The sequence below is a fragment of the Lygodium microphyllum genome, unplaced genomic scaffold, assembly GCF_053477565.2.
Source record: "Lygodium microphyllum isolate KBCC unplaced genomic scaffold, Lygodium_microphyllum_v1.1.10 scaffold_31, whole genome shotgun sequence".
NCBI classification, from domain to species: Eukaryota; Viridiplantae; Streptophyta; class Polypodiopsida; order Schizaeales; family Lygodiaceae; genus Lygodium; species Lygodium microphyllum.
In genome coordinates, this window is record NW_028229514.1 from 17,023,669 (window position 1) to 17,047,038 (window position 23,370).

Genomic DNA, 23,370 nt, shown 5'->3' on the forward strand with positions numbered 1-23,370 from the left:
ATTTCTATGGTAAATCACATCTCTCATTTTGATAAGCTCATGGTGTCTCGGATTTATCTTTATCATGCAAAAGAAAAACTCATGGGTTGGAATTTAGAATATCTTTGATGTTGTGTAACAAGGACAGGGTGATCATGGAATTTTGCATATCTCTGACATTGTGTAATAAGGACAAGCTCATCATTATGATACCCATAAGTTTGTTCTTATGTCTCCTATTATAAGCTTTGTACTTCTTTATTATCTTTTACCACTTCTTGACCTTCTGAGTTAGACCATGATTGTATCTCTGATGTTTTGAGCTTTATAGGTTTGAGTGCTAAGTCAGCTACTACTATGAAGCTTACAGGATACCTATGAAATGGATGCTAATGGACTATGGCATAGGCACATTTTGGAGTAACAAACTAACCCAAAGTGCTAGTGTCTCTGAGGTCACATGCACATTTCATTTTGATAGGTGCAATGTGCAACCTCAGTGTTTTTGTGGTAAATTTCATCTTCCATATTTTGACAAATGGCACATTTTTCTTTGGAGTCATCTTTATGCTACACAAGAATTAAGCTTTATGGACTGGAATTTTGTGGATCTCTAATCCTATGTACTAGTAATAGTGAAAGTAGTAGGCACTTTTATTTTCGAATAAAACACTGGACATCATCTCCTATTGCCATGCCTTGTGAGGGATGTGTGAATTGTTGTAAGGTCAAGTTGATCATTAAGGTACCCACAATTTTTTTCACATGTCTCTTGTAATAGGTTTTGACCACAATGAAGATTATTGTGATGATGAAGGCCTTGATTGATGCCCTTTGTTGGTGGTCATTGAATGCAATGGAGAGTGTCAAAACTATTACTCACATTTGAAGCTTACTTAAATATTCATGATATGTATGGAAGATGCCATGTAGATGTTCTTTGCAATATGTCCTCAATTTGTATGTTTTTATTCAGATGTAACTTATTAATGTTATGCCAGGTGACGTAGAGAAAATCTCTTTGAAGAAGCCTAAATCTCAAGTACTCATAATGAAGGTTTTGTGGAGAATCTCCAAGATACAATCGGTTCTAATTAATACATGGAAAAGATTAAGGAAGCTACCAGATAGTTTGTGACTTTATTGAGACTTTTTTTTACTTGCTAAATTATCCTTGTAATCTTTATCCTTTTAGCATTGGTGTTTTTATTTTCTTCTAAAGTGGTATAACTCAAACATGAAGAGTGAATAAACACGAAGATTAACAATTTGAAAAGGTTCATTTTCTTGTGTGTACGATACATACCTTATTACATCTATGCCTCCATATTTCATGTGTATTTTTAGAGTGATGTGTAGTGTGTTTCACAAGATTGTGTGTAAACATAAGGAGCATTTGCAACTAGTAGCTTTTGTTTTATGCATGTGTGCAAACATGCATTAGTCTATTCATTCTATATCCTTGTGCTCATGTTGATGGATTATGCATAAGGTTTTATAACTATTATAAATTTTTGCCAAGATGTCAGTAGATTCAAGGCATGGATAAGCTTTAAAACTGGATGAAGGTGTTTTAGGAAAAATTGAATATGTAAGCCTACATCTCTTTCAGAAAACTTCAACTTCATATCCTCCTAGTTGAGAGGACAAGAACTTAATACATCATGTGTGATGTATGCTAGTATATATACTTATTTATCTCAGGTACTTTTCACGTTCCTCATATCTTGTTGTCAACTTAATTTTGTGAGGAAGATACTAGTGTGAAGACCGACAAAATCATAGGAAGAATGGATTGTTATTTCAAACAAAAAATGGGAGACATCTATAAAGCCTTGAGAGCTTCTACATGAGACATGATGGTTGGATTGTTGATTAAAAAGATGGAATGCTACATGGAGAAGGAGATTTTGCAGCCTAGATTCCACACTAAACCTGCTCATAAAAAAATTCATGGAGCATTGTATGGACTATGGAAAATGGTGACCTATCTCACCATAATTTCTTAAGTAGTGGATTAGATTTGTAAATATGTAGATCTAAGTTAATTCTTAAAAGTTTTTGCAGCCAAATGCCTCGAGTAAGTTACTCATGAATATATGTGTGCATCACGTGGGTTTAAAATAAAGTAGTTTTAAAATACCATTTTTTAAAAACATACACAGGGATATAATATAAAGGGGTTATTTACAGATTGAATAGAAAATGGTTATGTTTTATTCAACAAAAATTCATAGATAAGGATATTTATAAATAGGCGTTGAATGCACGTGATGTAGAGAATATACATATAGTAACTTCCCCGTGGACTATTTGCACGATTGTTTGCAGCAATAAAATGTCGAATGTCTTTATGTAGGTGGTTGTTTAGTGCTGGCTATTGCCAATAATTACAAACTTGGCTGTAAAGTTTTAATACTAGCTGTATATCAGCTATACAAAAAGAATCATCTCCATGTTCAACATCCTAGGCTTGTAAGTTACGATAGGACAAAAAGTAACATTGATCCCCATAAGCAAAAGGAGTTGGAACAATTATCTTTTCCATCAACCACATGATGAGTTGACATGTATATGAATTTTCTTTAATATTTTAATTTTGTAAGGCTAGATGTTCTAAACATGTCATCGATAGATTTAGGTGCTTGGAGCTACTTTTGTGGAGCTTGTAGCTTGATGGATACCCTATACAATAACAACATTAATTTTAGCATCACATGCATCTTACATTTGTAGAGCATGAGATCATTGCTATAATTGCCCTCTCTTTTCATGTTTTATGGAACCAAAGGCTCTTGCCATACTAAGCAAAGGTAACTTCACATGTGAGCGAGCATGTGAGTGGGCTTACTAAACCGCTATGCATTGGAAAGGTTATTTGTGAGCTAACAATAATCATCATCATCACTAATGTTATCAAACTATTGTGCCGTCTCCTCATGCTATTTTTCAAGGAGGAATATGTGAGCAGACCATTGTTTGGAGCCCATTTTCAATTTTGCTAATGGCATTGGGCTATAGCTTACCTGTAGCTCCATCTTTGACTAGTTGTGACATGTGGGATTGATCTTCACAATCTTGCAAGCTTTGGTGCTTCAAGTGGAGACCCTTGGGGCTTGAAATAGATGCAGATTATGGCTTCTTATTTAGAAACATGGACACAAAGGGAGACAAATCAAGAGTTGCAATATCTGGCTATGGCTGCTTTCTTGGGTAATATAATAGTAGAAGAAGAGACTATTGAAGCATGTCAATATAGAACCTTAAAAGCTAAAAGTATGCGTAGATTTGAGAAGAGAATACAGAATTTTGGCTTGTGTCAAGCTGCAAGTATGATTTCCACCAAGAAAGGCACACAACTCCAGTGTTTTTTGTGGTTGTACGTTCACCAAGAAAGATTTGTGAGTTTCCACTACTTTAGGGACTCTTATTTCAAAGTAGCTATTGAGGGAAAAAATTCCTATGTTGATTAGTGGTTCGAGTTTTCTTACATGACCTTCCTGTGTGTTGATGGTTGTCTCCTCTACAATTGTCTCCTATGGATTGATATTGCTAGAGCATGTGAGCTTGGTTGTTGAGAGAGTGCTACTTCTTGCTGTGTGCCTTGCATATAGTGTGATACTACAATATTGTCCTTCTTGGTTGAATCTCTTTTTAGGTATTTCTATACATTTGACGCACCTTGTTGTTTGTCTTCTTTGTAGCCAAAGTTGACAGCAATGTGATTTTTTTTTAGCCTTCTATGCGGCCCATTTTCTAGCAACATGTCGTATTTGTTTTGGTTGCTACAGGTTTTTCAGTATATCTATGTGAGTTGGCTACTATTGTTGACTCTAGTTTTTGTTAATAGTGTCCCCATTCTTAGTTTGGCTTGCTTATTTGTTCTTGGTGAGCAAGTTCTATTTTTATTTCTTTCTGCACTTTCAGTGTGGCAGGTTTTGGTTGTGGGTTGCTCAAGTTTTTTGCATTTTGTGATTGATTTAGCTAAGCTTCCCATTGTGCCGATACATCTCTATGTATTGCAGAGAGATATACATGCCATAACCATCGATAGCTACATGGAACTACTTGACAATGATGAGAAAGCTCTCCTTCTCCAGCAATTCCCAAGCAACCCATTAGCATTGGCATCGACACAAGTGATAGAGATTTTCAATTCTATGTCCAAGTAATTTACAATGCAATGTCTCTGTTTATCATTTCATTAGCCATTAGGAATCAACTAGAGTAAGGATATAGTACCACCATATTATGTCATCATATAAATTACTTAAATATTTTTTTAAAATAAAATTATCTACATTAAAAAAATTTCTCCACATAGAAAAAAAGCTTATATAGAAAATATTACATATCTAGGATTTTTCTCTTAACATAAGAAAAAAAAACCTATATGGTGAAAACTTACCTATCTAAACTATTAGATGTACATTATGGCCTATTTGAAATTAACTAAACAATCTATGTATATCCTAGTTTTAAATTTACTGTATAATTTCTACTTATAAATTCATAGAAGTAGGAATGTGCAAACTAGGAAAAATGTAACATTTCCAATTAGAGAGAAACTAGAGTAACATAAAAAATTTATTATGTAAGAAAACTATCAAATGTAGGGAAATTTCCCTATGTGGGGAAACATAGGAAAATTCCCTATGTATGAAAATTTTTGCACATAGGCAATTTTTCCTACATATGAAAGAAGAAAAGGGTTTTCCTTATCATTTCTTTGGTAAAAAATAAATGTAGGTAGGAAAAGTAAATATTAGAAAAAATGGAACATTTCGCTATGTAGAAAATTTTCCCTATATAGAAAAGTTTTCTTTGAAGGGAATTTTCCCTTTCTATGTAGGAAACTTCCTATGTGATTTCCTAGTTTCTCTAATTAGGAAATATTCCATTTTCCCTAAATACTTTCCCTACGTATGTGTGTTTTTATCTATAGATTTGATAGGGGATTCCCTAGTTTTTCCTATGTAGGAAATGATTAAAAGTTCCTTATGCTTGAGCCTCAAGTATCACCTTCGATCCCAAGATACCCTCTGTGCCTATTGTAATGTTGATTGGGGAGGTGATATTTTCATTCATAGATTGACTACCAATGGCTACCTGCTTCTCATGGGTGGTTCTTCTATCCTGAGTGCCAACAAGTAAAATTATATCACATTATGATCTAGGAATCAGACTTCTACTACAAAGTTACTAAATTTACCATTTATTTTGATAATCAATCTTATATCACACTCATCACTTTAGGTGATGTCAATTCTGACAAACTCAAACACATTAGTTTATGTTTCCATTTTGTAAAATATTTATATTAGGAGAGCTATCTTCACATTGAGCATGTGCCTAGTTCTTACTAGATAGACATTTTCACAAAACTTGTCACTCATGAAAAATTTCGTCTCACCTCTAATGCTCCTGATTTCTATTGACATCATTTTTTGTACTTGCAACCCATTCCTTTCTATAAGGGGATAAAAAGTAGTAACTCCTTTTCTTGAAATCATTTTTAATTTGTCTTTTCTCGATTTAAGAAGGTGTGTTGGAAGAATATTCAAATATCTTTTAGTGTAAGCCTTCAAAAGTGGCATCTTTCACTAATCATCCACCTTTCACATTGACCTCTTTAAGAGGCATCCTTATATACAAGCATTGCTTGTACAACAATGAACACAATCAAGTCTTTTACTTTCTTTAACTCTTGTGTTATTATCTCCATTTTCTTAGGGTTGGTTCTAGAGTGTGAAGTAGCTCAGAGGGTTTATCTATAAGTATTCATCTATATAACATGCATTCAAAGGATATTAAGAAATACCGTTTCTTTATATGCTATATGACCCTAAAATGATCCCTTTTACTTTACTAAACTTACATATTTTTTTCGAATTGTAATTAAAAAATCCTATTTGTAAATATGATATTATAAATTTTACAAAACAAAATACCATTTTTTTTAAACTTATGTGGTATCTTACATCATCTATAAGGTGGACTCCTTGGGGAAGCAGCAAAGATAAAGATGCATTAGTGCATTTATTCCATACAATTAAAAATTGCATTTATTGTTTGAATGTGTCTATCCTTTCTATATGGTGAAAGTGTGGTTGCTAACATAAAGACTTGATATGTACCACATTGGCTAGTGACACCTAATCTAGTAGCAATGGCAATAACAATACTAATAGTAGCAAAGCAGAAGGAGAAATCATAGTAGCAGTAGTATGAGGAGGAGAAGCATCAATTATCACATCAATTTAAGAAGGTATGTTGGAAGAATATTCAAATATCTTTAAATGTAAGCCTTCAAAAGTCAACAAAGATTACCCATTCCACATCTTCTCATTTATTATCATCTTATCATATAGCATCTACCAAGTTGATATTTTTTCCACTAATCACCCACCTTTCACATTGACCTCTTTATGAGGCATCCTTATATATAAGCATTGCTTGTACAACAATGAACACAATCAAGTCTTTTTCTTTCTTTCACTCTTGCATTCTTATCTCCATTTTATTAGAGTTGGTTCTAGAGTGTGAAGTAGCTCAAGGGGTTTATCTATAAGTATTCATCTATATAACATGCATTCAAAGGATATTAAGAAATACCATTTCTTTATATGCTATAAGACCCTAAAATAACTCCTTTTTCTTTACTCAACTTACACATTTTTTTCAAATTTTAATTGAAAAACCCTATTTGTAAATATAATCCTATAAATTTTATGAAATATAATACCCTTTCTTTTGAACTTACGTGGTATCTTACATAATCTATAAGGTGGACTTCCAAGGAAGCATCAAAGATAAAGATACATTAGTGCATTTATTCCATACAATTATAATTGCCTTTATTGTTTGAATGTGTCTATCATTTCTATATGGTGAAAGTGTGCTTGCTAACATAAAGACTTGATATGTACCACATTGGCTAGTGACACCTAATCTAGTAGCAATGGCAATAACAATACTAATAGTAGCAAAGTAGAAGGAGAAATCATAGTAGTAGTATTATGAGGAGGAGGAGCATCAATTATCACAGCACTACTGGTAGCAAAAAACAACAATAGTAGTTATTGCAATGTTCATGGAAACTATATTTTCTATATCACATGCAAAATTTTAAACTTCATAAATTGAATGTCAATTTTTAAGTAAAATTCATAGTACTTTGTTTGCATAAAAGGAGGTTTGAAAATTCAATAAGGTAGTAATAATAGCAATTATTGCAATATTCATGGTAACTATATTGCGTAGATGGGCTTTTCTTGCATAACGTTTTTTGTGCTTTCCATTTTGATATTTTTTTTCATAAATAGACTTGGGAATCATGGAACATGAAAGCTCAAAATTTTGTGACCTCCGGATAGATTACTTTTTATGATTTCCAAATTTGTAGGTGTTGCGTGTAAAGTATCAAAGAAATGTGGTGGCAAGAATATCGATTCTATAACAATAATGCTTAAGAATATTGATTTGTATAGCAATAATGTGTTAACTTAGTGCGACATACATATCAGGATGACCACGGGAGGGTGGTGATGACGGATATATTAGCATGATAACGGGATTGTGGTGGCGAGTCTTAATGAGGCTGTAAACCTCGACTGTGCAGCAATGATGTGTTGAGATGGTGTGACACGTATTAGTACCATCACGGCAGTGTGGTGGCGACGCTTTTAATGAGGCTATAAACCTCGTCCTTGTCGATGGCGAAGGCGGTCTCCAGCACGTCCTCCGGCAGGGGAGGCATGGCGGCGAACAGAGCGGGGGCGACCTGGGAGGTGCCCGGGTTCTGGCTGTTGAGCGCGGAGATAGCGAGGGCAGGCCTCTTCTTGTCCGGGTTGATCTGGAAGTGGACGAGGCCGCGGGGAAAGACGAAGAGATCGCCCTTGTACAGGGTCTGCTGGAAGAGGGTGTTGTTGGTGGTGGAGACGAAGCCTACCACAAGCGTGCCCTCGGCAAGGAAGAGAACCTCGGTGGCACGCGGGTGGACGTGTGGAGGGTTGAGCCCACCATTGGGCGCGAAGTCGATGCGGGCCACGGACAGGCCTTGGGTGTTGAGTCCAGGGAAGGTGAGGGCCGACGCCAGCTGCACAGCGGAGCCGAGCGCCTTGTTAAACTGGCCTTGCTGGCGAAGCAGAGGAGAGGCGAAGTCCTTGGCCTGCACTTGTTGGGGATTCTTGCACAGCAGACCGTTCACGGTTGTGATTCCGGCCGCCTGCGCCCCCTGATCAGCCACGCAGAAGTCCTGCAAGGGGTCCTCGTCCGCCGCCTCAGTTGGAGTTATCGGGTGGAAGAGCTGCTGCGCCAATGTGATAGCTACAATTAGCATAGCAAGCTTTAGTGATGATGCCATGGATAGAGTATTGCGTATGGTGAGTGCAAGACGGTAGCTATGAGAAAGCAGGGCCCCGAATGGTTCTCTACTAGCTAGTTAACCTCTTCCGATCAGCGAATACTGTATTAGCAGATCACGGTTTTCAGCAAGCACAAGTGCGGCTTTCTAACGTCTAGGAATGAACAACTGCTGCACCGCTGATCGCATGGTGGGAAGATGGAGCCTTCGATTCCATATAAGTAGTACGAGCTAGATGCGTGGATAATCGTTCGTATACCAGGTCATGAGCTTGCGTGGATAATCGTTCGTATACCAGGTCATCAGCTTGTTTACCAGGTCTTTCACGCTCTTGTGGATCCAATCACGCGCGTCCGGCCTGATTAACATTAAAATAAGAGACTCTACTTTTCATCCTGCGTGTATGCAGAAAGTATTTATCTTATGTAAAATACCTATGAAGTCGTCGTCCACGCGTTCATGGAATGCGTCCGATCGCTCGGCCTACGACTTGGTAGTTAATCATTTCGCAAGATGGATAGAAAACATGTTTTCATGAGCGTTGCCCGTTTATGGAAAATGGCCACTACAAGGTGTGAGGCTCGGGATTTTCATATTTATATCATTAACCCATCTAATGTTGTGATTGGTAGCATAAACTAACGCTATTCTCGTAATGTGCAAGGTAATGCAATATATCCCAAGACTTGCTAGGTAGAATGTAGAGAGATGGTGTAATAAACCCAAGGTCAAGAGTTCTATTTTTATGGGAAGCACTATTCTACAATGTAACGAGGTGATGTAATCATAAGGGCTTGCTAAGGTAAAAGTAGATGCTAAGTTCAAATATAATAACCACATGGGAAATTTACATAGAAATAGTTGTAAGGGTGCTCAAATAATAAAGAAATTTGGAGAAATCTTAAGAAATGAGTTACTCAAATTACACATATCAAATTCTTGTTTTTCTTTGTCTCAAGTTTTTATTTTACAAATTAATAGTAAGATATACATAAAGATCTCTTTAAAATTTCTCTATCATGTTATATTATGTATATTTGATTTGGTTTACGAGTTTCCTTAACAACTCTAAGTGTGTGTATGTGCACGTGTGCATAGATATGTGCAAGTGGAGAATGGGCTCAAAGGGTTTACTATATATATATGCTTCGTATCATGTGTGTTTAAGGCTTGGTTACACATAACCTTATGTGTGAATTTTTCTTGAATAAATGTAAAATACCACGTAAGCTCAAAGAAAATGGTATTTTACTTAATAAAATTTACAAAAAAGATTTTTTCATTTTACTTTCGAAAAAATCGATATTTTTAGTAAAGTAAAAGGGGTCCTTTTATGGCCTTATAGCATGCAAAGAAAGGTATTTCTTAATAGCCTTTTAACACACGCTATATAGATGATTTTTTACCCTTATTTATTCAATCTATAAGTAACTTCTTTATATGATACCCTTTTTTATATAAAAATTTTGTAAAAATAGTATTTTTAAAATCGCTTATTTTGAACCCATGTGATACACACATATATTCAAGAGTAACTGCCTCGAGGGGATGAGCAATACACATGCAAGTTACACATGGATACGTATGCATATTTGTGTGTAGACATGCCTATGTATGCATGTTAAAGACATAACCTTTTCAAATACCTCTCCATATAGGAATATGTACTCATGCATGTGTACTAACAAAATAGTGATCAAGGATGTTTAATAGAAGTTCAAAAGATTTCTATAGCTAAGTTTTAACACTTGCAAGCAAGCATTTTCTAAAATAGTGGAGTAGTTATGGATTATAATGCAACTCTATTACACTGCACACACAAGGTTATTTGAAAACAAATGAGTAGGTATTTAGCTTTTGTGAACATCAACCATATGTGCATATGGGAAAGTGAAATAAGCTTAATAGACTCATTTTATAGAGACCTTTATGGTGTAGAGCAATTAGAACTTAGGTCACATGCATGCATTCATTGGGCCTCTTCAACAAGATGATTTTTAAACTTAACCAAATATCTAGAATATCTATGGCTAGTTCTAGTGGTCATATAAACAGAGTCTAGAATAGTTTCAGGTTCAAGAATTTTAGTTTCTTCTTCTAACAAAGGAGGGTTTTCATAGACAGGGTGGACATGTAATTGGCCTCTAAAGGTCGTAATAAACTGATATGAAAAGTATTATGGATTTTCCAATGTGGGGGTAGTTCTAATTTAAATGTATTTTCATTGATTTTGTGAATGATTTTGAAAGGTCCATAAAATCTAGGTGCTAATTTAACAAGAGGATGTTTCTCAACACTTTGCAATCTTCTCTTTTCAATATGTAACCAAACATAATCATCAACTTTGAAACTCATGACTTTTTTTTTCTTATTAACTTGTTTAGTGTATGATCGCTGTTAGAGAGTTTGCGGTCGAAAGTCTACCACAGGGGGTAAGAGACAGCAGGGTAAAGGGAGATTCAAGGAGTGGAGTAGATGGAAGAGAAGGGATTGAAAGAAAGAGAAGATATGAAAGAATACTCACAGAAAGAAATAGAAGGCGTAGAATAATACTCACATAATTGAAGCCTGTCAATTTATTTCTCCATTATGAGAAGAAAAATCTCTTGTACACAAAAACGATACTTTCCTCTATGCTGCTCAGATCGCCAATCTGATGCTTCCATTGACTCCAAAAGGAGAATAAAATACCAGCACACCTGGCCAAAATTCTGCCAGATTACTCTTTCTTTATCTCCCACTTCGGAGTGTTGTTCACTACCTGAAAATAGTGATCACGACGCGCGCAATTTCATCCATCTCTCTTTTTACATAAAATCCTCACAGATGGCTGAAAGCCACATTCTTTCTTTTGCATGTCATCCTAATCTAGAAGTTTTCTACAATTTTTGGATTTTTTTAAAACAAGAGATAATATCTAAAATATCATAAATTCGCTACACTGGTCTAAAAAACTAATATGTTTGAATCATGGACACTAACACTAATGTCTAAAATGGCATTGGCTCTCTAGATCAATAAGAAAGTTGTACTTTAGAGTTTTTCACATGGTGTGCACGTAGCGGCAGGACATCCACCCCCTCCTAACCTGCACATCCTCTAGCATGTGCCAAAGTCTTATGGATCCATAGTGTCAGAAGAAGTATCCTCACCATGTCAATGTCTTCATCTTCTACCTCTTCTTCTTCCATATCCTCATGTTCATGCTGAGTATCCAGCTCCTTCAACTCAAAAGAGTTTGATACGTTTTCTAGCCATTGGAATCCTTAGAGTTGTCCCATCCAGCTCATTTAATGCATAGGTAGCATTGTCAAAAACAAACCTTACCACATATGGACCAAACCATCCCCGCTTTGTCATCTTCCGACTGGCACTATGCTGATTTTCTAAGCTACTGTCATAAACTAGCACCCAATCTTCTTCTTGTATAGCTTGTGGCCGAAGTCTGTGTGGCTTTTTAAACCTCTTCTTATTCTTGATCCTTGCAGTCTTTAGTTTTTTCATGGCTGTCTCAATGTCTTCAGGCCTTCTTTTTAACTATCTAATGCGTAGGACCAGCAACTCTTCTCTATTCAAACCCTCTTTCCATGGTAGAACACTCCAAGTAGTAATAGTCTCCTCAAAAGGCATGATTGGCTTTTGTCCATACATTAATTCACCAAGCATATACCCTGTAACTGCATTATGAGTGGTCCTATCAGCCCACAAAGCAAAGGGAACATTCTTGGCCATTCTTTCATCATGCCCTTGCATGACTTTGCTAGTGTCTTAATGATAGGTTGATGACCTCTTTCACTTTTTCCATTTGCTTTAGGATTGTAGGCTGAAATTAAAGCCAGCTTGATACCAAATCGTGAAAAGTAGTCATGAGCCTCATCCACATCCAATTCTCCTCTATCAGCAACACAACCATACCTGCAAAAGACTTCTTCCAATAAAAACTTGCAAACTTCTTGAGTAGTCTTTGCACTAAGAGCTCGACCTTCCACTTGATTTGTCAAGTCGTCTCATGCAAGCACAAGATATCTCATATTCCATAAACCTATAGGCATGGTAACCAAATCAACTACCCATTTGTAATGCATAGACGATGGATAGGTCGGTTGCAACCCATCTCTATGCTTTACAATGGAATACATCTAACAGACATTGCATGATTCCACATAATGTTCCACATCTTTATGCATGTTTTGACACCAATACTTCTCTTTGATCTTGGCAAATGTGCCCCAAACTCCTCTATGTCCAGCCCATAAGCTTTCATGAAACTCCTACATCACCTGTTATTGAGAAGCCCTATCTCCCAAAACACGTATTGGAGCTCCTCTATTTTTCTTTGCATGCTTCCATAAACATCCATCTTTTAAGAAAAAACCCATAAGCTTTTCTTTGAATCCTTTTGAATTCAGCTTCAGACCATTCAGCCTTCTTTGTCATGAGGCTGAGATATTGACCTATTTTCAGCCAATCATCCTCATACAACTCTTCCAAAAATTGTGTTCTCACTGAAGCATAACACTGATGATGCTTTCTCTCTATAGCCCATGCCATTTCTTCCCCATGGCTGTAAGCTCTTTTCTTACTATTGAAATCCCTGTTACAATAGTTGTACCTACAGTAACAATAGCTGCATACTCATTCCCTATTGTCATAAAGTTATTTTCAACGCCTATCACATCATCCTCTTCATCTTCAAACCTCGCTCGTGAAAGCATGTTGGCCACGAGGTTTTCTCTACCTGCAATATGCTGAAAATCAGGGTTAAGTGTCTTTATATATGCAATCCATCGTAACATGGCAATATCAAGAGTTGAGCAATTTGCTATCATGCCCAATAGAGGCAGACAATCAGTCTCTACCACTACATGAGCTTCCATAAAATACTCCCTATCACACTTAAGCGTTGTCACTACATCCCAAATCTCTCTTTTGACTTGAGAATACCATCGTTGGCATTCATTGAGGGCCTTTGCTCCAAACCGAATGGCATATCTATTCCCATCAGCATCATCCTGACCCACTGTCAACCAATGCCAATTGGGCTTATATCCATAGTGAGAATAATAGGTTGCCCATTCTCATAATTTGCCCATTCTCATAATTTTCTATCATGCCCAATAGAGGTAGACAATCAATCTCTACCACTGCATGAGCTCCCATAAAATACTCCCTATCACACTTAAGGGCTGTCACTACACCCCAAACAGTACAAGGATTTGAGCTAGTAGCGACGCCGATTAGCGATGGTGGGTAGCGGCATCGCTATTGGCGTCGCTACTAACGTCGCTATTTGCATCGCAACTACGATACAAATAGCATTTGCGACGCAAATAGCAAATGCGACACAAATAGCATTAGCGACGCAAATAGCGACGCTCCATAGGGAAAAAACGCAGGCCGAAATCGAGCGCGGTTTCATTTCGCGTTTGCGGCTTGTGTATTTTGAGAGCGAGAGCGACGGAGAGAGGGACCGTTGTGAGTGAAGGAGAGGAAGAAGACTTGCCGCCATCGCCATTGTTTGCGAAGGAGAGGAGGATCCTTCATCGCAAAGAGGAGCCGCCCCACACTCGCCATATCTCATCGGTGAGTCTCCCTCTCTCTTTCTTTTGCTTGTTTAAGGTTTAAATCACTTTCTCTTTTGCTTCTTTAGGAGAGGAAATGAGAGAGAAAGAGAGGGAGAGGAAGAGAGAGGGAGAGGGAGAGAAAGAGAGTGAGAGGGAGAGGGAGGGAGAGTGCATTCTCTCTCTCCCTCTCCCTTTTGCTTGTTTAAGGTTTAAATCACTTTATTTTTTGCTTGTTTAGGAGAGGAAATGTAAGAGAGAGAGAGGGAGAGGGAGAGGGAGGGGGAGGAAATGAGAGAGGGAGAGAAAGAAAAAGAGAGGGAGGGAGAGTGCATTCTCTCTCTCCCTCTCCCTTTTACTTGTTTAATGTTTAAATCACTTTCTTTTTTGCTTGTTTAGGAGAGGAAATGAGAGAGAAAGAGAGGGAGAAGGAGAGAAAGAGAGGGAGAGGGAGAGGAAGGGGAAGGAAATGAGAGAGGGAGAGAAAGAGAAAGAGAGGGAGAGGGAGGGAGAGTGCATTCTCTCTCTCCCTCTCCCTTTTTCTTGTTTAATGTTTAAATCACTTTCTTTTTTGCTTGTTTAGGAGAGGAAATGAGAGAGAAAGAGAGGGAGAGGGAGAGGGAGGGGAAGGAAATGAGAGAGGGAGAGAAAGAGAAAGAGAGCGAGAGGGAGAGGGAGAGGGAGGGAGAGTGCATTCTCTCTCTCCCTCTCCCTTTTGCTTATTAAAGGTTTAAATCACTTTATTTTTTTCTTGTTTAGGAGAGGAAATGAGAGAGAAGGAGAGAAAGAGAGGGAGAGGGAGAGGGAGAGGGAGGAAATGAGAGAGGGAGAGAAAGAGAAAGAGAGGGAGAAGGAGAGGGAGAGGAAGGGAGAGTGCATTCTCTCTCTCCCTCTCCCTTTTGCTTTTGGAGAGTGTTAAGATATATTGTGAGAGGGAGAGAAAATGCGAGAGAAAGAGAAAGAGAGGGAGGGAGAGGGAGAGAAAGAGAAAGATAACATATATTGGAATGATAGCATATCCATGATTATGGTAATGGTATCCACTTTACTTTTTTTATGGGTACCATTACATCAACTCCTTAAGAGGGCTAAAAATTAGTCATACACTTTATAAAGTCTAATTAGAAGATTTAAGATGCACGATAATAGACTTATCGATAATGGTATTCAATGTGCTTTGCCATGGGCCACGTACATTGGTGACTGATCTTTAAGATGGCTTAAAATTGGTCATGTCCTTCATAATGTCCAAGTAGGGGATCTAATTGTGATATGCATAACTCATTGTTTTTGTATTAACTTTATAGGCATAACAAATTAGAAATCATGCCAACTAGTCAACGGAAGGACTAAAAGAAAACGATACCCTAGCTAATGGTCATTACGGTACTTCATCAAAATGAACCCAAAAGTATTGTTATAGAAGAAGAATCCCTTAAATTGAGTATAGGATATTTTCTCTCAAGTCTTATGACTATGAGTAGAATTGATTGAAATAAATTTTATTACTATAGTTGATAAATTTCATAGATGGCATTAATTTTAATACACGATCCTAGGACAAAAAAACCACATTTCTAAGATGCTTTTTGTTGAGATTGATTTATTATTAGACTAAGAGATTCTCAATGATGCTCATAAATGGATTACTTATACTCAAAGCCCTCTAGTGCAGTTTTTTACAATAACGAATAATTATCTACCGGGACAAACAAATCCTTGAGCATGATATAGGGCCAAGATATAATATCAATAAATCTCTCAACTACTATGTACAATGCAAGATTTATGGTCAACTTGCAACTTGACATACATCTCCATAAAGCTATCCATTTAAGCCTCGTTTGCTGTAATGTAGATAAGATGGAAAACGAAGGTCTTATTGTTCAAGATCACGAGACGTATCTTAATCAGCGTGTCCCATGTCCTTGCTCTCAATGCAAGTTGGCAATTAGACGAAAATGCCGATTGTCTATAGAATACATACGATGATTTGGCAAGTTTCAATCTAAGATCATTGATCAGGTGATTGCGGATTTTCAGCAAACGGTAATTTGAAGTTAATATTAATCATGTATTGTACTCGCAAGCTAATTGAAAACCATACACAATAAGATTGGGTCTTGTTGGCAATTTTTCTATCCAGGGGGGTGATGTCTTGACCCAAGGGGGAGTGCACCCTTTGCGGCCAATTAGAAGAGTTCGTGGACATGTGATGGATGGATTGCAGGAGCCAATCCACCACTCGCAAGGCCCATCTATACCGTCAATGCCAGAGGAGACAGACAACCTTCCCGACCTACCTATAATCTTGGAGCCTGAGATGGAGGCAATGATCGATGCATTGATTCCCATGGATGTCGAGACATCTGACCTGCTTAGAGAGGAAGCATCCATACCATTATATGATGGGTGCCGAGTATCTCGGTTGAAGACATTGCTTGCACTCTTAAGTGTGTAAGCAAAATACGGGTGGAGCGATACGAGTGTGACTGAGTTATTCATGTACCTTGCACATAGGCTTCATTGATTTTTTTTTCTGACACTATTATTACAAACATTTGTGCTTTTTCAAGGTGTTTTATGATTTTTTTTCAGGTTATTAAAATATCATATATTACCACCTACAAATACCATGCCTGAGTCTCGTAATGATGCACGACATGTTTTACGGAAGCTTGGCATGGACTACAATAACATCCATGCATGTATCAACGACTGCATACTATTTCGAGATGAATACGAGACTATGGAGACATGTCCAGAGTGTGGTGCTCACAGGTATTGACAGAACTTGCAAGGGCAAACCATCCCTCAAAAAGTTCTCAGACACTTTCCGCTCATCCCCCGCATAAACCACATGTTTCGCACGTCTGGCATGGAAAGCTTGACAACTAGCATATGTAGAATAGGTCCACGGATGGAGCTCAATGAATATCAACAGATTCGTGCGCATGGAGCCACATTGACTCTACCTTCCCAGGCTTTGCGCGAGAGCCAAGGAATCTTCGGCTCGGTCTCACAATGGATGGTGTGAACACATTTGGTCTACGCTCAACTTCTTACAGTGTGTGGCCTATAGTGCTTGTCAACTACAACATCCCTCCATGGCTTTCTACGAAGAAAGGACATCTCATCCTTAGCTTGCTCGTCCCAGGCCGCTACAAAGTAAAAAATATGGACGTGTATCTTCGTCCATTAGTCGATGAGCTTAAGATTTTGTAGAAGGAGGGGGTCTAATTTGAGCGTTTCAATGTAAAGTACAAAATATATAGTGCAGCGTGGTCGCGCGGACGACATTTTCGCGTGGAGCATATTGACAAAATGCACTCCAGAATGGACTGTGGTGTCATGGAAAGGTTTGAGCAAGAGAGTTGGCGACGAGCAAGGATCTGAACATGGTTGTGGATGAGATGGAGTATTTTGGGAACTTGCAAAGTATTATTACAGTAGATTACCGTAGCTTCTCCATGATACTATTCGATGTGCAGTGGTTCAAAGTGGTACTTGGAGGAGCTGGAGCAATAGTTCGACGAGGTCCATCTACATTTCTTGAAATAGATTCCGAAAAAAAATGGACAGATTTGTGCGATACCTTTGTGTTGCCGGCCCATTGTGAACAGGTGCATAGAGTCATTTGCTTGCTAATTGTAATACGACATGGTTTATGTCACAATGGTTTGAACTCGCTTTGTACGTGTTTGTGAATAGGTAATCTTCTATCCAAACCCCCGATAACCTCGATGGTGGTATGTTATACCATCAACTCCTCGAAATGCGAGAGTATATGATCAAAGCGATGTTCCGGGCATAGATGAAGATAATATGCAAATAGAGGAGTCGATATTACAAGGGGTGGAGGTTGCTGCAAGCTTGGAGCCCGCATCGGCTAACAATGATGGAAATACAGGAGTCCAAGAATTTTTTGAGAACGAGGCAGACTCATTCTTTTGTGGTGACATGTCTATCGACCTTCCAGTGTATGTAGAGTTATGTCAGGAGATTAACATGGGACCATAGGATACTTCATTCTTGGAGAATTGTATTACTCAATTCGTTGTTTAGATCTCTTATAAAGGTACATAAGATATGCAATTTAAGAGGGATTTTTCAAAAGTGATTTATATTACTGTGCTTTGTATAGTTTAAATTGATTATTCTAACACCATTTTTTATCTATGCAGGTGACATTTTCAGGATGAGTCAAGGGATGAGCGATGAGGAGTTTCAGGACATGATGGCAAGCATGTCTCTAGACCAGCTCGCGAGATTCAGAGAGATGGCAGACCAGGAGCTGTCTTGTTCTTCATCAGGGAGCTCTACTAGATCTGCTTCAGCGCGATCAGATGCTTCAGCTTCGAGCAGACGATCTCGATGCTCATGACTTGGGCCAGAGGAAGGGACTGCATCGGGATCAGGGAGATGTTGCTGTGGAGACACAGATGTGATGTCTCCATCTCGTCGTTCAGCTAGAGCTGCGTCACCTCCAGGATTTGTCACACCTGTGGGGACGTCTACTCCAGTTACTCCAGCTTTTGCGCAGCCGTCAGTAGGTGGCACCCCTTTTGGTGGTACCCCTTTTGGTGGCACCCCTTTGAGTGCCACTCCAAGAGAGTTACCCCCGTCGGTACACCGGATGTAGAGGGGTCTCTTGGATATGCCCAGGAGCGTAGAGGGAGATGGGAGAGGACCCATCTTAGGGAGACTCCTAGGGGTTATGGATATCTGGTTGATAGTAGGTCAGGAGCCATCATCATGAATGATGAGGGGAGGAGGGTGATGGCTCATATGAGAGAGTTGTGCCAACAAGTTTTTCGGCACAATGTCCTGGATCATTGGAAGAATATACCGGAGGGGAGCAAGGACTACATAGTAGCATCCTTGCATGAGGAGTTTCCGGTGCCAGCCGCAGTAGGTAGATTCTCTACGGGCTGGATGATGGATTGCATGTGTGTATACATGTCATATAGACGATCCGACGCACGCAAGGCAATCAAGAGTGGGGCTGCAAAGCCCAAGTGGTTAGATGCAGACGACTGGCGCCGACTAAGGGAGGAGGCTACAGATTCTCCAGGACGTTGAAGTCAGTAGCGGGAGGCGGCGAGGGCACGACTCGAGGCCGGAGTGGTCCATCATCTTGGGAGTGGCGGCCACATGACATATTTGGAGGACTTTGTAAGTTTCTCTTTTGTTTTGCTTGCTTGTTTTTTTGAAATATTCTTTGTAATGACATTCATGTTTCTAACAGTTAGCATTTTGTTTTCTTTTCAGCACTCCATTACAAATCACGATCCGCAAGGTCTTAAGACTCGATATGCAGATAAGCACGGTCTCAATGCATTGATCGAGCAATTATATAGACGCGGCGGCCCTGTAAGTCACTCATCTTTCTTGTCTGTAGTTACCATGAGATATTTGAATGCATTATTGTATGGTGGATGGATGTGTTGTTTCTTTTTCTGCAGAATCTATTCGATGCTCCTTTGTAGCGGGACAAGCTTTCGGGGGACAAGGATTTGTAGCTCGCCCTTGGATCCTTGGAGCTCACACACCTTTATTTTTTAGTTGCCTGATCTATGTAGACATTTTCTATGTATTAGTGATATCCTGTCATGATTGTACCAATCGCTTTTTATGTGATCATGCATTTATTTCATGTATCAGTTTTATGATTTCAGTATACATTCTTTTTGTTTGCAAGCGCTTTGTATATAGTAGTGCAGAAACTATTTTGTATGGCTCTCATACAGCACAGAGCTACCCTGCCACAATTTTTTTTTTTCCTGTTACTGTCGCTATTAGCGTCACAAATTTACTCGTTGCGTCGCTATGTGCGTCGCAAATTTACTGGTTGCATCGCTATATGCGTCGCATATAGCAACGCCAATAACGACGTTTCTATGGCGTCGTCAATAACGATGCTTTTTGCGATGACCGGGGCAAATTTTGTTGTTTGTATTTTCGTCGCTTTAAACGTCGGTATAAGGTCTATATCTTGTAGTGAAAGCTCTCTTTTGACTTGAGAATACCGTCATGGGCATTTATTGAGGACCTTTGCTCCAAACCGAATGGCATACCTATTCCCATCAGCATCATCCTGACCCATTGCCCAACCAAGGCCAATTGGGCTTATATCCATAGTGAGAATAATAGGTTGCCCATTCTCATAATTTCCTCTCTTTAGTATTAGGGCTGAAATCAATAAGCTATTTAACTTTTGAACTGCCTTCGTATGCAGTTTTCCCCACCAAAACTTTTTCCCTTTTCTCAAGAGCTAATATAGACTTTCAGCCACATGAGCAAAATGCGGAATCCATATCAAGTAAAAGACACATGCACCCCAAAATCTTCTTACCTCGGATACATTTGAACATGTCTCCCACATCCTGCTTATGGCGTCAATCTTTACTAGTGAGGGCTTTCTTCCATATGGTCCACACATGTGCCCAACAACTAATATTTCCTCTACTCGAAAAACTGATTTTTCTCCTGACAGAGTCAAATGCACTTCTTCAAGATGACTCAAAATCATGTCACAATAAAAAATATGATCAACCACAAATCCTCTACATCCCTGATCATTCAACTCTTCATTCTTCTCATGGATATTGCACCCTTTTATCGGCACATGATCAAGAAAGGGTAAGGTCAACTAAGGAATCTACTCCCTCAATACTTTATGCATAGTATTCATCATATATGCCACTGAATTGGTTGCCCCCTGTGGAAGCACACACATCCTAACCAATCCAAGCGGTGTCTTCATGGTAGTGATATCTCGGCTTTCTAATGCAAGCTGAAACTGATCATATCGTGAATATAAATCTCTCGAATAGTAAATTTCTTTGCCTACAAATGCTTTTGCAAATTCATCCACTATCGGGCTTGATCCAACATTCCTTATGGTGACTTTATTAACTGGCTGCAAATCCTATATAAACCTCAAAGAACCATTCTTCTTTGGAACGGTAAACCACTGATTTGAATATGGAGCTGAAGAGGGCTCCAAAATTTGCATCTTGATCTTCTCGTTTAAAAACTTCAGTAACTTAGGCAAATATGCCAGAGGTACTGGAATAGGCTTTAAATTCCATGGCACATGAGGTACTGTAAAGATAACCATAGGTGCAACTATGGTCAGATCAACACATCCAATTTCATTTGGCTAAAATGAAAAGGCTTTCCCATGCCTTGCCAACATCTACAAGAAACAAGCTCTTTCTGCTGGTAAAAGAAAGCTTGTATCACCAATTTTCAACTTTTGAAAAGTTTCAGTTGTAAATTTATGTCCCACTTCATGTAGATCGTGTAAACTAGGCTATTGAGTCACACAGCCAATGTATCACTTTCAAGTGGTAAAGGCAAAGCCACAGGCTTAACCTTCTTTGCAATTGTTTTGTACTTTGTATCCACCCTTGCTTTAGCCCTGTTTTGTAGCCCATAACATTCATGCTTAGCAAACTCTTGAATGACTTCATACATTTCTAAAGTGTCAATATAAATAACCTCTTTTTCTACCATGCTTTTAGCATTAATTGTTGCAAAAATTTCAGCCACTGTATCAACATCAATCAACCCTGAAAACAGCCCTAAAATACCTTCATTTGCAGCCATCAAACCATATGTCTTCAGCTCTTTTCCAACCCATCCTACATATTTTTTTCAGCCCTGCACATGGCTGAAACATTCTTAAAACTGCCAAGACTACATGCTGTCCATTCCTGCAATCCAAACACAAACACAGTTTTCCCCTTTCTTGGAGGCATAATTATCTTCTTACAGGCATTATCGTAGCCTCCCCTTACAACAGTGCTATCTAAAAACCCTTAAACTCTCGTGCATTAGGTGGCATGGGATTATCCCACAGCTTATCTCGATTGCGGGGATGATTCATAAAAACAGTGAGAAACGGTACTTCCTTTGTATTATCTTTACTCCGAACCCGAGCATATGAAGAACCATCATCCAAGACTTTTGTTTCCAGCCTTGACTCTAAAATATAGGGCTGTCCCAAAATCACTGGATAACTATATGAATCTTGCATTAAAAAATGATATTCATCCCTAACATCTACAATAGTCATGGTTACATTCGAACAAGCTACATAAAGATCCCCTGATGAATTGTTTGATGCCCACATGCGCCATCCTGGATCTACATCAATTGGCCAACCTCAATTCTCATACAAACTGCGTGCCATAACATTGATTTCAGAACCATGATCCACAAAAGCTATGCAAGGCATCTCTCTTTCTCCCACTTTAACAATTGTCTCTATTGTAGCACAAGCCCAATGCATTCATGAAGAATGAGTGCTTGGAACAAAATGAGCATCTTCTTCTTCATGTGCTTTTTGATGGACATCCCTATTATACATAGCCTTTTCTCTATGCTTAGTGCTGCCCATAATACCATTTTCGGCCACAAGCTTACTGTCTATACTTCCATCTAACCCATTTTCAACATCATTCTGTTCCAAAAGAACATTACATATATCATCATATTCCCTTTGAAGATATTTCTCTATGTCTTTGTCAACATGCATCAATGCTTTGCAAAACATCACCATCAAACTGTCTTTTTTGTTTCAACATATCATTGATTGCATTATGAAATTCACGCTTTGCAATTCCAATAACTTTGCCAAGTGTGAATTCCACTCTACTGCCAAGTATGTGATCTTCCAATACGTTTTTAAGATTTGGGGTAGTCTCAAGATGTGATTGTAACCTGTAATTGGGCTGCTTGCCCATTTTCTTCGCTTCTTTTTTCTTCTCTTGAGATCATCCATAACATGCTCAGGTATGGATTTTTCAGTCTCTTTTTGTTGCTCCATTTTATTTCCTGTTATGCGTTTAGATGGGCTTGAAGAGGAAGGACCAGCAGTGTCCTCATCTCTTCTTCTCTTTTCTTCCACAAGAGCTTATTGATTATGAACCTCGGCCAAATAAGCATAGGCTAAAAATGAGTTCATTGGTGCACTCCATCATGTTCTCCCTCGTATACTTTGACTTGCATCAGCCAATTTAGACTTTGTTATTTTGCACTTTTCCATGCAATCTAATGCTTGCATCCAAACACAAAATTTTTCTTCAGCCATGATTCCTTTAGGAGCTTCATCAATCCTTTTAATTCTCAACCCATATGTGGTTGCATCTATGGCAGCAAATGCTATCCTTGCAGCCATATCTACCAAATTCTTCTGCATGCCACCTTTTCCAAAATTCGGCTCTATTGGAAGACCAATTTCTATTGCATATATTTTTCCATCTTTTCAAAAGATTAACCTTTTTGCTTCCGCTTCACGGTAAGCTGTACAATCTCGTTTTTCATGTTGTAAACTGTCACACCAAATGCATCTCCTCTTGTATCCTATTTTGTATAGTCTTTGGGCTGTTGTCCAAGCCTTCTCTTCTACCTTAACATCCAACTTTTTGACCTTTATATGGATTTCTATCAAATTCA

At 38.5% G+C, this 23,370-nt stretch overlaps 1 pseudogene; it reads right to left on the reverse strand.

The window, feature by feature from the left end:
• Positions 1-7,352: 7,352 nt before the first annotated feature.
• Positions 7,353-8,518, reverse strand: LOC148009368 (germin-like protein 8-2 pseudogene; annotated as a pseudogene).
• Between the last annotated feature and the right edge of the window lie 14,852 nt (positions 8,519-23,370).